The sequence below is a fragment of the Pan troglodytes genome, chromosome 20 (genome assembly GCF_028858775.2).
Source record: "Pan troglodytes isolate AG18354 chromosome 20, NHGRI_mPanTro3-v2.0_pri, whole genome shotgun sequence".
Taxonomy (NCBI): domain Eukaryota; kingdom Metazoa; phylum Chordata; class Mammalia; order Primates; family Hominidae; genus Pan; species Pan troglodytes.
In genome coordinates this window covers 40,749,440-40,765,122 of record NC_072418.2, presented here as the reverse complement: position 1 = coordinate 40,765,122, position 15,683 = coordinate 40,749,440, and the positions used below count along the sequence as shown (strand labels likewise).

The following is a 15,683-nucleotide window of genomic DNA, read 5'->3' as shown; positions in this document are numbered from 1 at the left end:
AATTTGTAGGCATGGGGTCTCACTATTTTGCCCAGGCTGCTCTTAAACTTTTGGCCTCAAGCAATCCAGCTGCCTTAACCTCCCAAAGCACTGGATTACAGGCATGAGCCACTGCGCCCAGCCCCACTGTATTTCTCTTTGACAAAACCTAAACATTCTGTTTATTTGAACACCACTTATATTTATGTTAATGTTCTGAGTAAATGTAAATGAATACTGACAAAATAATAGTATAACATCAGAGAGATTTTTGTTTGTTTGTTGAGACGGAGTCTCGCTCTGTCACCAGGCTGGAACGCAGTGGCACAATCTCAGCTCACCACAACCTCTGACTCCCTGGTTCAAGCAATTCTCCTGCCTCAGCCTCCTGTGTAGCTGGTATTCTACTGGTATTAGCTGGGTGTGGAGGCATGCGCCACCACACCCAGCTAATTTTTGTATTTTTAGTAGAGACAGGGTTTCACCATGTTGGCCAGGATTGTCTTGATCTCCTGACCTTGTGATCGGCCCACCTCGGCCTCCCAAAGTACTGAGATTACAGGCGTGAGCCACCACGCCCAGCCCAGAGAGTTTTTTTTAACAAAACGAATATGTAACTGATATCTTGTATTTTAAATTTAAGAGGGCATATGAAATTGAATGCATTCTGTGAGAGGAGAGTCAGAGTATTGATAAATTTGGACTTATTAAAATTCCTGGAGTAATGACTTAAAGAACCTACAAACTATTAAAGAGAAAATTGGAATAGTAATACATCAATCCAACATAAAGAAAGGAGAGAAAAAGGAAACATGCAACAAAAAGAAAACAAATTAAAATGCCAGGAGCTAATGCCTGTAATCCCAGCACTTTGGGAGGCAGAGGCGGAAGGATTGTTTGAACCCAGGAGTTCAAGGCCAGCCTGGGCAACATAGGGAGACCCTGTTTTTAAAAAGTAATAAATAAGGCTCCGAAGCAGGGATGGGGGCAAGATGGTTTACATCTCAAACGCACAAGTGTTGGACAGCTGGAGTCAGTCTCCATGGAGATTATCTTTGATAACAGATTTCTTCTGGGGAATAGCTGAGTTTGTGGTTTTGTTTTTCAAAACTCTGCTTCGGCAAGATTTGAAAAAAAGAAGAAGCTATGGAAACTCATCTGATTTCAGATAAGATGACGATGGAAAAGGGCCACCGGGAAACCCTCCTGGAAGAATGGGTCCAATCAATCATCTGGGTGGCCCCAGTCCTCCTCCAATGGCTGGTGGATGAGGAAGGTGTCTGCTCTAAGAAGCAACTGGACATGCATATTCATAGCAGAAGGAAACCATCAAGAAGTGGAGTGCTGACCATGCTGGAGCAGTAGATGAAAGTGTGTGTCTAAACAAGGACTGCTCTGTGTCCTCACAGATGACTGAGGTCATGCTGGGAGTTCCCTCTGCAGGGAACTGGCCTGATTGACATGCAGTTCCACAAATGCACGTTTGTCTCATTATCTTTAGGGTATTAAAGTATTAATATAGTTTTTGTTGTTGTTGTTGTTGTTGTTGTGGTTTTGAGACAGAGTCTCACTCTGTGGCCCCGGCGAGTGCAGTGGTGCGATCTCGGCTCACCACAACCTCCGCCTCCCGGGTTCAAGCGATTCTCCTGCCTCAGCCTCCCGAGTAGCTGGGACTACAGGCGCACGCCGCCATGCCCAGCTAATTTTTTGTATTTTAGTAGAGACGGGGTTTCACCATGTTGCCCAGGCTGGTCTCGAACTCCTGAGAGCTCGGGCAATCCGCCCGCCTCGGCCTTCCAAAGTGCTAGGATTACAGGCGTGAGCCATTGCCCCCGGCCTCCTCATCTTTAAATTCACAAAAAGATTGAATATGAAGAAAATAAAAGCCTGTGTATTTAGCACTAAAAAAAAAAAGAAAATATAATAAAATGGCAGCTTTAAATCTATCAGTGGCTATATTAAATGTAAATAAATTAAATACTCCAGTTAAAAGAGATAGACGTTCGGGGTGTATTTAAAAGCCACAGACACACATGGTCTTCCGACTGCCCTATTCACATGCTCAGCCCCTGACAGCACTGACTCTGGGACTAAGCCCCTCGGGCAGCCCTGAGCCTCCCAGGGCTGAGCACCTCGCTTTAAGCAGCTCCGCTACCGCGTCCTCCAGTCGGGAGGCGGCTGCGTTCCTGCGCGAAGCACGTCGGCCGCGAAGGCCTCTGGGAAATGTATTCCGGGCTACGAGCCCACAAACACGGCGGAACCGATTGCAGGGAGGTTGCTTGAATTCTCTCAGCTGCGCCCCCTGACCTAATAGTCGCTGGCACAAGCTGCGCCCGGAGACGTGGGAGCGTTCTCTTGTTTTCCGAGTGCGCAGACTCATCGGGTCACAGTTTATGCTTTTATGACGCGGTGAGTCCAGCCACTGATTCCTAACGGTTTAGAGTGGGGAGGTTGCGCTTGGGCGTCCTGGACGCTGGCCCAAGTGGTGGCTGTAGAAGACGCACGGATCCCGGGATGGGGCTGGAGGTTTGCAAGAGTCCATCCGAGGGGATTCTGGCTGCGAGTGTGACAGAGTATATGAAAGCCGCATGGAGGATCTGATTGTAGTGTGAGCGAGAGTGAGTGCCCGCGAGGGATCGTCACCTGAATGAAAGTCTCGGATTCACCGCCTCTTATCTTCCCTTCTTCGACTGTAAAATGGTGAAAATAAGGGTGCTTCTTCCAGGACGTCAGTTTACTCGAAAATTTGGAAAAGGCTAAATAATTGATCTGATAAATACTATAAAACAGGATTTCTGTATAAAAGATAAATTTATTATTGTATAGAATACCAAATCAGTGTGACTTTTAAATACAAGAAGAAATATTTTAAAGGAACTTATTCTGTGGGACTCCTGCTTTTGTGTCAGACCCTCAGAGTAGGCATTTATTCTGTTGTTTAGGGAACACAACAGATTTGAGAAGCCTCGGATTAAGGAATAATTTATGAAGCTCCGTTGACTACCGTGGAGAGATCATAATTTGGGGTTCAAGATTCCAGGTAAGGCGCTATAACTCCACTTTCTGAAAAGCAAACCTTGGTTCAGAGAAGTCCTGGAGCCTTTTAAGGCTTCACCATTCCTCAGTGAGCCTAGTACCAGATTCATTCGGCTAATTTGTTCCAGTTTCCCCAGGCCACAATGTCTTTGGGATGTAAAGAAGCCTATGCTTCTCTCAAAGATCCTCCAAGTATTTCAAAACATTGACTGCACGTAAATTTAAATGATAAATTTATTATTAATTTTTTTTTGAGGCGGAGTCTCCCTCTGTTGCCCAGGCTGGAGTGCAGTGGCATGAGGTCGGTTCACTGCAACCTCAGCCTCGTGGGTTCAAGCGATTCTTCTGCCTCAGCCTCCTGAATAGCTGGGACTACAGGTGCGTGCCACCACACCCGGCTAATTTTTTGTATTTTTAGTAGAGACGGGGTTTCACCATACTGGCCAGGCTGGTCTCGAACTCCTGACCTCGTGATCCGTCTGCCTTGGCTTCCCAAAGTGCTGGGATTACAGGCATGAGCCATCTCACCTGGCCCAATGATAAAATTATAAAGAAATTGAGTACAAAATTAAGATCTGGAAATTTGTAGTCTTTGTTTATATATTTTTTAAAGCCAACTAAAAGATGTAATGAAAGAAAATATTTGGACGGATGCGGTGGCTCACGCGTGTAATCCTAGCACTTTGGGAGGCCGAGGTGGGAGGATCGCTTGAGCCCAGGAGTTTGAGACCAGCCTGGGCAACACGGTGACAGCCTGTCTCTATAGAAAATAATTTAAAAAAAAATTTTTAGCCATGTGCAGTGGCATGCATATGTAGTCCCAGCTCACTGCACTCCAACTTGGGTGACAGAGTGAGACCCTGTCTCTAAAAACATTAAAAATATTAATAAAGAATATTACTTAGCAATTATGCATGTTACAACATGGATGAACCTTAAAAATTCTAAGTGAAAGAAGCTAGATGCAAAATACTACATAGTATATGATTCTGTTTATATGATTCAAAGATAAACAGACACTAAAGCTGTGAAATTTTATTTTATTTTATTTTATTTTATTTTATTTGAGACAGAGTCTCGCTCTGTTGCCCAAGCTGGAGTACAGTGGCACGATCTCAGCTCACTACAGCCTCCACCTCCCAGGTTTAATAGATTCTCCTGCCACAGTCTTCTGAGAAGCTGAGATTATAGGCGCTCGCCACCACGCCCACGTAATTTTTGTACTTTTAGTAGAGATGGGGTTTTGCCATATTGACTAGGCTGGTCTCGAACTCCTGACCTCAGGTGATCCGCCTGCCTCAGCGTCCCAGTGTTGGGATTACAGGGGTGAGCCACCGCACCCAGCTGAGAAGAGATTTTATTCAGTACAGATTAAGCATTCTTAATTTAAAAAATCTGAAATCCAAAATGCTCTAAAATCCAGAACTTGATGTGCACTGACATGATGCTCAAAGGAAAGTTTATTGGAGCATTTCAGATTTTGGAGTTTTGGATTAGGGAGGATTAACTGCTATATAATGCAAATATCTCAAAATCTGAAAAAGTCTGAAATCTTCAGATTCCACTTCTGATTCCAGGCCTTTTGGATAAGGGAAATTCAACCTGTAATAGCTGCTGCAATGGGGAAGTGAACTGAACTGGACTGGAGTGCAGTGGCATGATCTCGGCTCACTGCAACCTCTGCCTCCTGGGTCCAAGCGATTCTCCTGCCTCAGCCTCCCGAGTAGGTGGGCTTACAGGTGTACAACACTACACCTGGCTAATTTTTGTATTTTTAGTAGAGACCAGGATTCACCGTGTTGGCCGGGCTGATCTCAAACTGCTGACATCAGGTAATTCGCCCGCCTTGGCCTCCCAAAGTGCGGGGATTACAGGCGTGAGCCACTGTGCCCAGCCAAAAGGAGACTTTTTAAAGGCTGGGGTGTGCTAGGGAAAAGCCACTGAAGGGTGCAAAGGGGAGTTTGGTCCATGTAACTAGTTTGCTAATTGCCATTTTTCTGGAGAAGAAACAAAGAAACAGAGTTTTTTCTTTTCTTTTTTTTTTGAGACAGAGTCTTGCTCTGTCACCCAGGCTGGAGTGCAGTGGCACAATCTCCGCTCACTGCAAGCTCCGCCTCCCGGGTTCACGCCATTCTACTGCCTCAGCCTCCTGAGTAGCTGGGACTACAGGTGCCCGCCACCGTGCCCAGCTAATTTTTTGTATTTTTAGTAGAGACGGGGTTTAGCTGTGGTCTCAATCTCCTGACCTTGTGATCCGCCTGCCTCGGCCTCCCAAAGTGCTGGGATTACAGGCGTGAGCCACCGCGCCCGGCCTCTTTTTTTTTTTCTTTTTTTAAGACAGGGTCTCACTGTGTTGTCTAGGCTGGAGTGCCGTGGTGCGATTGTGGTTTCCTGTAGCCTCGACACCCTGGGCTCAAGCGATACTCCCAGGTCAGCCCCCTAGTAGCTAGGACTACAGGTAAGTGTGACTAAACTGGTAATTAAAAAAAATTTTTTTGTAGAGGCGATCGATCTCACTATATTGCCCAGGCTGGTCTCAAACTACTGAGCTCAAACGATTCTCCCGCCTCGGCTTCCCTAAAGTGTTGGGATTGTAGGCATGAGCTACCACACCAGCCAGTTCTCAGATCTTTTTAATTTTTAATTTTATTTTTTCATAATTAAGTATCAAGCAAAGTTCTCAAATCTTTTATTACAGAAGGCCAAGTGGTGCAGCTTGGAGCACTGCACCCACCAAAGTTAGGCCTTTACTCTTCCAGAGGGGCTGGGAGTTATGTCCCTGAATGTTTGCATCTCAGGTCCTTGAGGAAATAGTTCTGAGTGGCACATGGTAGGTATACATCTCAAAGGGCAGAGAAAGCATTTATAATGATAAGCTTTCCTAGCAGTAGCCAGACAGGCCCCTGAACTCCCTCTTTAAGCAGTTAGTTTTTTTTTTAGACAGAGCCTCGCCCTGTCAACCAGACTGGAGTGCAGAGGCACAATCTTGGCTCACTGCAACCTTGGCCTCCTGGGTTCAAGCGATTCTCCTTCCTCAGCCTCCAGAGTAGCTGGGACTGCAGGTGCATGCCACCACTCCTGGCTAATTTTTGTATTTTTAGTAGAGATGGTGTTTCACCATGTTGGCCAGCCTGGTCATTAACTCCTGGCTTTAAGTGATCCACCCACCTCAGCCTCCCAAAGTGCTGGGATTACAGGTGTGAGCCACCGCGCCTGGCCAAAAACAGTTACTTTTAAAAGGGAGTTTAGGGGCCTATCTGCCTACCACTAGGTTTTTAGCTGGAACAAATAGTAAATTCTCCAGGCAGCATTAAACTTTGTCAGGCAGGCATTTTTTTTTTAATGTTTTTTTTGTTTTGTTTTGTTTTTTTATTGATCGTTCTTGGGTGTTTCTCGCAGAGGGGGATTTGGCAGGGTCATAGGACAATAGTGGAGGGAAGGTCAGCAGATAAACAAGTGAACAAAGGTCTCTGGTTTTCCTAGGCAGAGGACCCTGCGGCCTTCCGCAGTGTTTGTGTCCCTGGGTACTTAAGATTAGGGAGTGGTGATAACGCTTAACGAGCATGCTGCCTTCAAGCGTCTGTTGTCAGGCAGGCATTTTAAGGGGAACTGGGGTCAGCCTAGGAACATGGTCTTAAAATGCTGGAAGCTATTCTAGAATTTGGGCAAGTCTCTTACCATAGGAGTTTGGATAGAGTTGTTATGTGCTATGTGCGTGAGTTTATAGTTTACAGAGGCCGTAGGACCTGAAATCAGGCCGGGCGCGGTGGTTCACGCCTGTAATCCCAGCACTTTGGGAGGTCGAGGCGGGTGGATCACGAGGTCAGGAGATCGAGACCATCCTGGCTAACATGGTGAAACCCCGTCTCTACTAAAAATACAAAAAAAATTAGCCGGGCATGGTAGCGGGTGCCTGTAGTCCCAGCTACTCGGGAGGCTGAGGCGGGAGAATGGCGTGAACCCAGGAGGCGGGGCTTGCAGTGAGCCAAGATCGCGCCACTGCACTCCAGCCTGGGCGAGAGCGAGACTCCGTCTCTCAAAAAAAAAAAAAAAAAAAAAAAAAAAAAAAAAATCAGCAGGGAGATCCAGTCCTCCTTTTTATTTCTATGAGGTGGACAAATCCAGAGAGAAACCTCTTAGGGTAATGTCGGACGCTCTCTACGGTCAGTGGCACCCTGAGATTACTGTCTCTGTAGGGGTGGGGGGCATGGGATGAGATATTGGTGTGTGGGGTGTGGTTAGGGTTGGGGGATAGATTAATATTGGGTAGGGTGATGCTGTGGGGTAGGGGAGACTCTCAAGATCATTGATCTACAGGGTGAAATTAAACAGCTAATAGTGATTGATTAACCCTGACCCACAGCTCTGGTCTTGGGCTAGAATTTTAGAGCTGGAGGAGATTCGGGGAGAACGCTGGGAGCAGTGGCTCACGCCTGTAATTCCAGCACTTTGGGAGGCTGAGGCGGGTGGATCACCTGAGGTCAGGAGTTCAAGACCAGGCTAGCCAACATGGTGAAACCCTATCTCTTCTAACATACAAAAAACAGCCAGGTGTGGTGGCAGGTGCCTGTAATCCCAGCTACTGGGGAGGCTGAGGCAGAAGAATCACTTGAACCCAGGAGGCAGAGGTTGCAGTGAGCCGAGATTGTGCATTGCACTCCAGCCTGGGTGACAGAGCAAGACTCCATCTCAAAAAAAAAAAAAAAAAAGAAGGGGAGACACCTGAGAGTCACCAGAAATCGGAATTCCCTTGTCATGAATCCTTCTGGAAGCTCTGTGGAGAAAATTACACTTCCTAGAAGCCCTACCATGCCTGGGCTATCTCAGTTAGGTATCTGAGACCGCTGAGAAGTGGCAGCTCCAGGTAGCTTCCATCCTGACTTTTCTTTTTGACACAAAGATAAGTAAAAGATGCTGGTCTCTCTCTGACTTCTATCTGTGTACACAGGCAGAGGACCTGGAGAGCAGGCCTCAGTTTATGTTGACACAAAACTGGTTTCTCCTAATTCCATTCTCCTTCTCCAGTCTGTGTTTTTGCAGAGGTGCCCTGAGGAGCAGGGAAGCATGGCTATTGTGGATGTAAAAGCCATGTTCAAGGTGAGGGGAGATTTCTTTCTTCTGTTAACTCTTTCCTGTTTGTTTTTTCTCGGAAATGCACTTTCCACTTTGTTATAATGATCAAGTTTGGCTTGAGATTTGCCAGCATGATTTGTTTTAGGCCATATATCTACCTGGACCATAAAAGGCGGTATGATTTTCTTTTTTTACTTGAGCACCTCCTAGGCCATGTGGGGACCTTAATATCTGTGTTCTAGAGAAATGTAATTCTCTGCATCTCAGTTTCCTCATCTGTAAAATGGAGGGAATGATAGCACTCCCCTGTAGGTTTGTTAGAATGACTAAATTGATACATGTAAAGCCCTTAAGTATATTGGCACATAAAGTATATTCAATTTATTAATACATGAACTGTTACGATTATATTTTGTACTAAGTTATCTATGGATCAGGGAAAACAAAAATATAAAATTAATTGTGATAGATATTTGCAAATAAGAAAAAGAGCTAGATGCTCAAGTAGTATAGAACAGGAGTTTTTAATCTGCAGGTCATTTACTTCATATATTGGCCACAAATCCCTTGAAAATTTTTTTCCTGAAAGAGGTGTAGAATTTATTCTGACTTCAAAGGTATACATCTGTGGCCTGAAAAGATGCCCGGTTTAACCATAGATATGACCTTACAAACAATCTGTGCCTCCCAGATGGAAAGAACTAGAAACATTCTTCTCCATTCATGTGCTAGAATATTTAACACAAAGATGTGAAGTAACTTGCCCAAGCTGGTGCACAGCAGAACTGGAGTGCAAACCAGGCAGTCTGGCTTCACTTGAGCTCTTCCCCAGTGTGCTGTTTCTTCATTTAGTGACTTTCTAAAAATCCACTTATCAAGAGTCACATCACAGGCATCTATAAGCATAGCTGCATTTTATTTTGTTTGATTTTATTTATTTTTTTGAGACAGGGTCTTGCTCTGTTACCCAGGCTAGAATGCAGTGGTACAATCACAGCTCACTGCAGCCTCGACCTCCTGTGTTCAAGTGATACTTCTACCTCAGCCTCCCGAGTAGCTAAGACTACAGGTGTACACCACTGCACATGGCTAATTTTTGTATTTTTTTTGTAGAGACAGGGCCTCACTATGTTGCCCAGGCTGGTCTCGAACTCTTGGTCTCAAAACGATCTGCCCCCCTTGGCCTCCCAAAGTTCTGGGATTACAGGCATGAGCCAACGCATCTGGCCTCCGAGCTGCCTTTTAAATTATTGTGTTATATGCTCTTCTAAAATTATAGTTTTTTTTTGTTTTGTTTTTTGTTTTTTTTTTTTTGAGACGGAGTCTCACTCTGTCACCAGGCTGGAGTGTAATGGCGCGATCTCACTGCAACCTCCACCTCCCAGGCTGAAGCAATTCTCCTGCCTCAGCCTCCCGAGTAGCTGGGGCTACAGGCGCATGCCACCACACCCAGCTAATTTTTGTATTTGTAGTAGAGACAGGGTTTCACCATGTTGGCCAAGATGGTCTCGATCTCTATTTTTTTTTTTTTTCTTTTTTTTGAGATGGAGTCTCGCTCTGTCGCCCAGGCTGGAGTGCAGTGGTGCTATCTCAGCTCATTGCAACCTCCGCCTCCTGGGTTCACGCCATTCTCCTGCCTCAGCCTCCGGAGTGCCTGGGACTACAGGTGCCCGCCACCACACCCGGCTAATTTTTTTTTATTTTTAGTAGAGACGGGGTTTCACCGTGTTAGCCAGGATAGTCTCGATCTCCTGATCTCGTGATCCACCCGCCTCAGCCTCCCAAAGTGCTGGGATCACAGGCGTGAGCCACCGCTCCCAGCCAAATTATAGGTTCTTTTAAAGACCTGCCCCCTTACGTAGTAATTCGTCATGTATATCTTTCCTTTTTACTTAAAATGTTTGGTCATAGCTGTTAATGGTAGCGCAGTCATCTGTCATGTAACTGTTCTGTGATATATTCTTGTGTTCACTAAATTTTGCACTTTTCTAGGTTTCGTTTATTGATAACTTCCCAAGTATAGAATTTTTAGGTAAAATATTAAGCATTTATTAATGCCGGGAATATCAATGATTCTGTGCTAATACGTGGGAGAAATGAAGTGATTAGAAAGCCCTAGTTAAGTTTCTCTCAATCTAGCAAGGGACATATAATCTATACAGAAATAGATTAAAGTGTGACAGGAACTAGAGAAACACAGATGCTTTTCCTTGTGGGCTCATGGGAAGGTGACATTCTGACCACAGTAACCTCTGCTGTTTTATGAGAAAACCATCTTGAATACATAGAAACTCTGGAGATAAAGAGATTTTGTGTCGTAAGCGTTATGCCATGTAATTTTTTTTTTTTTTGAGACTAAGTCTTTCTCTGTTGTCCAGGCTGGACTACAGTGGTGCAATCTCGGCTCACTGCAATGTCCACCTGCTGGATTCAAGCAATTCCCCTGCCTCAACCGCCCGAATAGCTGGGATTACAGGCACCCATCACCATGCCTGGCTAATTTTTTTTCTATTTTTAGTAGAGACAGGGTTTCACCATGTTGGCCAGGCTGGTCTTGAACTCCTAACCTCAGGTGATCCGCCCACCTTGGCCTCCCAAAGTGCTGGGATTACAGACGTGAGCCACTCCACCCGGCCTTATGCCATGTAATTTTTAAATAAAGTTTTTTGTAAATAAAGTTTATATTTGTAAATAAACTTTTAATGTTAGATATACAGTCAGACGTCACCTAAGAACAGGGATACATTCTTCTGTTGTTAGGTAATGTTGTTGTTAGGTGATGTCATCATTGTATGAACATCAGAGGGTGGACTTACATACACCTAGATGGGATAGCCTACTACACACCCAGGCTATATAGTATAGCCTACAGCTCCTAGGCCACCAACCTGTATAGAATTTTACTGTACTGAATACTGTAGATAGTTGCAACACAATGATTTTATGTATCTAAATATATCTAAATACAGAAAAGTTACAGTAAAAGTATGGTATAGGCCAGGCGCAGTGGCTCACGCCTGTAATCCCAACACTTTGGGAGGCCAAGGCAGGTGGATCACGAGGTCAGGAGTTCGAGACCAGCCTGGTCAACGTGGTGAAACCCCGTCTCTACTAAAAATACAAAAATTAGCTGGATGTGGTGGCAGGTGCCTGTAATCCCAGCTACTCGGGAGGCTGAAGCAGGAGAATCGCTTGAACCTGGGTGGCAGAGGTTGCAGTGAGCCAAGATTGTACCATTGCACTCCAGCCTGGGTGACAAGAGCAAGACTCCATCTCAAAAAAAAAAAAAAAGGTATAAAAAGTAAACAATGGTACACCTGTACAGGGCATTTACCATGAATGGAGCTTGCAGGACTGAAAGTTGCTCTAGGTGAGTCAGTGAGTGAATGGTGAGTGAATGTGAAGGCTAGGACAGTACCATACCCCATTACAGACGATAAACACTGTATACTTAGGCTACACTAAATATGTGAAAATTTTTTTCTTCAATAATAAATTAACGTTAGCTTACTGTAACTTTTTTTACTTTATGAACTTCTTGATTTTTTAAAACTTTTTGACTCTTCTTTTTTGGAAATGGGGTCTCACTCTGTCTCCCAGGCTGGAATGCAGTGGTGCGATTATGGCTCACTGCAGCCTTGACCTGCTGGGCTTAAGCCATCCTCCCGCCACAGCCTCCTGTGTAGCTGGGACTATAGGCATGCACCATCATGCCCAGCTAATTTTTGTATTGTTTGTAGAGATGGGGTTTTACCATGTTGCCTGGGCTTAGTGGTGTTTTTTATGATGGTAAAAGATAGTATATCCTCAATGCAAAAATTCAGAAAATATGGAAAATCACAAAGTAAAGATTACCTATAGTACAACAACAACGAAAAATCTTTCCAGATCTTATATATATCCGCACACGTGTGGGTTTTCTGCCAAAAGTGGTTGACAGTCACTCTTCTGTTTGATAACTCTAGGATGACAATGACTATTCCGTTTAATAATGCTCTCTGTTCACTAGAAAATTGAGGTAAAAGATTTTTCATGTTACAAATTAAGGAGAAACTTTTTTTTTTTGAGATTTGAGATGGGGTCTCCCTTTGTCACCCAGGCTGGAGTGCAATGGTGTAATCATAACTCACTGCAGCCTCAATGTCCTGGGCTCAAGGATTCTCCTGCTTCAGCCTCCCAAGTAGTTAGGACTATAGGTGTGTGCTACCACACCTGGCTAGTTTATATATATATATATATATATTTTAGAGACAGGGGGTCTCTCTACATTGCCCAGGCTGGTCATGAATTCCTGGTTTCGAGTGATCCTCCCACCTCGGCCTCCCAAAGTGCTGGAATTACAGGTGTGAGTCACTGCGCCCCACCCCAAAGCTATCTTTTTTTTTTTTCTTTTTTTTGAGATGGGGCCTCACTCTGTCGCCCAGGCTGGAGTGCAATGGCATGATCTTGGCTCACTGCAACCTCCGCCTCCTGGGTTCAAGTGATTCTTCTGCCTCAGCCTCCTGAGTAGCTGGGACTACAGGTGCACGCCACCACACCCAGCTAATTTTTTTTGTATTTTTAGTAGAGACGGGGTTTCACCATGTTGGCCAGGATGGTCTCGATTTCCTGACTTGGTGATCCGCCCGCCTCGGCCTCCCAAAGTGCTGAGATTGCAGGCATGAGCCACCGTGCCTGGCAAAGCTATCAGTTTTATGATTATCTTGTTTTTCATTATATTAATACAATAATGGTTTGTTAAACTGTTTCCTCTTTGTACACATTTAAATCTTCATTTGAATAGAATCTAAGATGTATAATTGCTGAGTTTAAGGCATGCCTGTACATGCTCATACATTTTTCTAAATATAATCTTATGTGCAGGATGCCCTGAGATTATTTCTCATGTAATCATATGAGGTGTAACCAGTTGTCTCATTTTGCTAATCTCATAACTGGGAAATGATATTTCTTTGTTGCTCTACTGTGGGCGGCAAGCCACCCAGGCGCCAAGGCAAGAGATCGAGGACACGAGCTGTTCCAGTATAATAAAATATAAAACAAGAATAGTTATACCAGATATAGATCTTAGAGATATATGAATATCATTAATCATTAGTTTCTAGTAATTACTCTTTATCCCAATATTATAATAATCCTCGCTCTACAATCATAACCTAGGAAAAACCAGGCCATACAGAGATAGAAGCTGAGGGGACATAGTGAGGTGTGACCAGAAGACAAGAGTGCGAGCCTTCTGTTATGCCCGGACAGGGCCAGCAGAAGGGTTCCTTGGTCTAGCGGTAACGCCAGTGTCTGGGAAGACGCCCGTTGCTGAGCGGACGGTGGTCTAGCAGTAGCGAAAAGTGTCAAGGAACAACACCTGCTACTTAGCAGACCGGGAAAGGGAGGCTCCCTTTCCCCGGGGGAGTTTAGAGAAGACTGTGCTCCTCCACCTCTTGTGGAGGGCCTGACATCAGTCAGGCTTGCCCGCAGTTATCCAGAGGCCTGACCGTCTCCCTGTGATGCTGTGCTTCAGTGGTCACACTCCTAGTCTGCCTTCATGTTCCATCCTGTACACCTGGCTCTGCCTTCTAGATAGCAGTAGTCAATTAGTGAAAATACTAATAGTCCCTGATATGCAGAAATAATGGCATAAGCTGTCTTTCTCTCTGTCTCCTCTCCCTCTCTGCCTCGGCTGCCAGGCAGGGAAGGGCCCCCTGTCCAGTGGACACGTGACCCACGTGACCTTACCTATCATTGGAGGCGACTCACATTCTTTACCCTGCCCCTTCTGCCTTGTATCCAATAAATAACAGCGCAGCCAGACATTCGGGGCCACTACCGGTCTCCGCGCATTGGTGGTAGTGGTCCCCCGGGCCCAGCTGCCTTTTCTTTTATCTCTTTATCTTGTGTCTTTATTTCTACACTCTCTCGTCGCCGCACACAGGGAGAGACCCACCGACCCTGTGGGGCTGGTCCCTACACTCTACCATTCAAATCCTTGATTTCAAGTAGCATCTTACCTCTCTATTGAAATTTCTTTAGTAGTTGTTGTTTTAGAATTCTTCAAATTTATTTGCATCTTCTGCAAGGAAGTCTTCAAATTTATTTGTATCCTCTTTATTAAGATAGAGCAGGGGTCCCCAAAACCTGGGCCACAGACCAGTACTGGTCCTTGGCCTGTGAGGAACCAGGCCACACAGCAGGAGGTGAGTGGCAAGCAAGTGAGCAAAGCTTTCTCTGTATTTACAACCGCTCCTTATCACTCACATTACTGCCTGAGCTCCACCTCCTGTCAGATCAGCGGCGGCATTCGATTCTCATAGGAGCGTGAACCCTATTGTGAGCTGTGCATGTGAGGGATCTAGGTTGTGGGCTCCTTATGAGAATCTAATGCCTGATGGTCTGTCACTGTCTCTCATCACCCCCAGATGGGACCGTCTAGTTGCAGAAAACAAGCTCAGGGCTCCCACTGATTCTACATTATGCTGAGTTGTATAATTATTCCATTATATATTACAATGTAATAATAATACAAATAAAGTATACAATAAATGTAATGCACTTGAATCATCCTGAAACCACCCTGTCCCCACTCTGTGGAAAAATTGTCTTCATGAAACCAGTCCCTGATGCCAAAAATGTTGGGGACCGCTGAGATGGAGGTACTCCCTGCCCATCTTTACTGAGGTATAATTGACACATAAAAATTTTATATATTTAAATATATATTTATATATTTAATCTTTTGATAGAAATGTACATTGTGAAGTCATTGCCACTATCAAGCTAATTAACATATTCATTACACGATAGAGGTTTTAATAAGATATTTTGGGAAGATTCCCTCAAATGTTCCATTTTATTTTGTAAAAAGAGAAACTGTACTAAGAACTTTAGAGACTATCAGCCTCAAAGATTTGCTAAGATGCAGAAAAGCTGTTATTCTTACAGTTATGGTTTATTCTAGTGAAAGGATACATACTAAAGTCACCAGAAAGAAAAGGTACATGGACAAAGGTTAGGAGAAACCAGGTACAAGCTTTCAGGTGGCTGCTTCCAGAGGAGCTGTACAGGGACACACTTAATGCTCCTAACAATGACATGTCACAACAGTGTGTGAACTATTGCCAGCCAGGGAAGCTCACTTGAGCCTTGGTTTCCAGGGTTTTTATTGGGGAGTCAGTCTTGCAGGGATTTATCACTCAATGCCTGACTTTAGCTACTCAGTCTCCAGTTCCCCAGATGTCAAACTGATACAGCATGCTCCAAGGCCTGTGGCATACAAAAACAATCTTATCAGGTAGGATATTTTAAGGGCTCAGAGGTTATCTCCCAAGAGCCAGTCAAGGGCCAGTTCTTTCTTTGGAACGTGCAGGATTTGAGCATTCCAGGTGTACTGAGTTACCTGTCCACTCACCCAGGCCTTGGCTTAGGCTCTCTTGTAGCAAAACTATCTGAGCAGCTACACAGAAACAGCAATAGTATCAGGATGTAGATGGCTATCATTTCAAGGAGCCAGTATGGAATAGCAATGGATTTAAAGAAACAACTAACCTATCCAATAAAGCCATTACATGCATTCTCATATTTTTGTATTAATTTGATTACTC

The 15,683-nt window shown here is 44.6% G+C and overlaps 1 protein-coding gene and 1 pseudogene across 6 annotated transcripts in view; both read left to right on the top strand.

Annotated features, from left to right (window-relative positions):
* Positions 1–874: 874 nt before the first annotated feature.
* LOC107969742 (selenoprotein K-like) lies at positions 875–1,362 on the top strand (annotated as a pseudogene).
* An 842-nt stretch (positions 1,363–2,204) lies between these two features.
* The window catches only part of LOC107969584 (zinc finger protein 781), a 30,517-nt gene continuing 17,038 nt past the window's right edge, over positions 2,205–15,683 (top strand). For 2 of the 6 annotated variants that reach the window (XM_063801626.1, XM_063801625.1), the window contains exons 1-3: positions 2,205–2,388; positions 2,922–3,019; positions 8,041–8,112. The gene's annotated coding sequence lies outside the window, so the exon portion shown is untranslated. The other 4 variants (XR_010153866.1, XM_063801624.1, XR_010153865.1 and 1 more) reach the window with 3 other exon arrangements.